We start from the raw sequence: 1,537 nt of genomic DNA, 5'->3' as shown, positions 1-1,537 counted from the left end.
GTGAAAATGGCCAACAACCCTGTGAACACACAGTGGCCAACTGCAGGGGGCCAGGTGACCCTTGACTGGGGGGCAGGGTGGCCTGGTGCCAGCTCTCCTGACCCACCTGGCCATGAGCACCACATCCTGCAGCTGGTGCCATTGCCAAATGCGATGTGTGCCAAAATGCGAGCATCGACTCCACAGCTTTGGAGAAGCCAGGTTGCTACGGCGCCTGCACAGTCCCCACCCACCATGACCTTTGAACAAAAATCATAAACTTGGCTCTCGTCAGCACTGCAGGGTTATGTCCCTCAAGCATTTGTGAGGAGTGACCTTGTCAGGTGGGATCGTCCATTGTCCTGGGGTTGGGATGTCTTGTCTGAGAGTGGAGTCCCCTAGGCCGGCTCCTTGCTCCTCCGGTGACTAGTATTGGCAGGTTAAGTTTCCTGCATTTCCACAGATTCACCAACTTCAATATTCCTGTGGCTGGAGGGATGGTGGAGGCTGGTGGGTAGTGCTGTCCTGCCCACCCTGCAGACCTTAGTCCTCCACTGAGTCTAGGGGAGCAATGGGGACTGACTTCCAGGTTCTGGTGAACTGACCCCTAACCGGCTACAGGACCAGCAGCCTTCCCCTGCCCTCCTCACTCATCCACCCACATGGAGCAATACCCTGCTCCATCCCTGACCCTCAGAGCAGCAGCAGACTCCTGGTGGTGGCTGGCATACCTGGAAGATGAGAGAGAGCACTCCTAGAACAAACACCTTACTGAGGGCCCACCCAGTGTCAGGGTGATGATGGGTCCAGGTGGGGGATAGGTTGAGGCAGTCCACAGGGTGAGTGGGTTGCATTCTACGAGGGGCAGACCACAGATAAACCCACAGGAGGTCTGTGTCCAGGATGCAACTGGGGCAAGCCCCAGAGAGCAGCAAAGCAGGGAGGGGGTGCAGGGCCATGTGCACTGCTTATGGGGAGGCTGTGGAGGGCCTCACTCATGGGACAGCAGCCTGGACTGGGCCCAGGCCTGAGCCCTCCCTGGCTGGAAGTTGGTAGCCAGGGGTACACAGGAAAGAGCAGGAAGCAGAGGAGAGAAGCAGTTGTGCTGACCCGGCAGGGCCCCACAGGCCACGTGGCAGATTCTGGCATTTAATCCAAGTGGAATGTGATGCCCCTGCAGGATTTGGAATCAGGGGCAACAACATCTGTGCAGGGAGGGGTGGGCTCTGATCTCTGTGGGAGGGGCCAGGTCCTCAGAGGACCCTGGAGGTGGGGGTGGTGGAGAAGGCAGGGCTGAGGCTTGGAGGGAGACCATAAAACGGGTGTAGGGAGTGTGCACAGATGAGAAATGCAGCCTCTGCTTCAGGCCAAGGTCAGGGACAGCCAAGTGGCAGAAGGTGAAGGAGGACATGGGAGAGCTGGAAGCTCAGGGCCAGCCAGGCTGGGAGCACTAGTGCTAGAGAGCATGGCAGGTGAAGTGGCATCTGGCACTTTCTAAAGAAAGGTGTGGGGGTGGGGAATATGGAGACATTTCCAGGTCAGGCTTAGCTGGTTCCTG

Source organism: Sciurus carolinensis, unplaced genomic scaffold (genome assembly GCF_902686445.1).
Source record: "Sciurus carolinensis unplaced genomic scaffold, mSciCar1.2, whole genome shotgun sequence".
Taxonomy (NCBI): domain Eukaryota; kingdom Metazoa; phylum Chordata; class Mammalia; order Rodentia; family Sciuridae; genus Sciurus; species Sciurus carolinensis.
The sequence above is the reverse complement of the archived record's forward strand: the minus strand, read 5'-3'. Positions refer to the sequence as shown.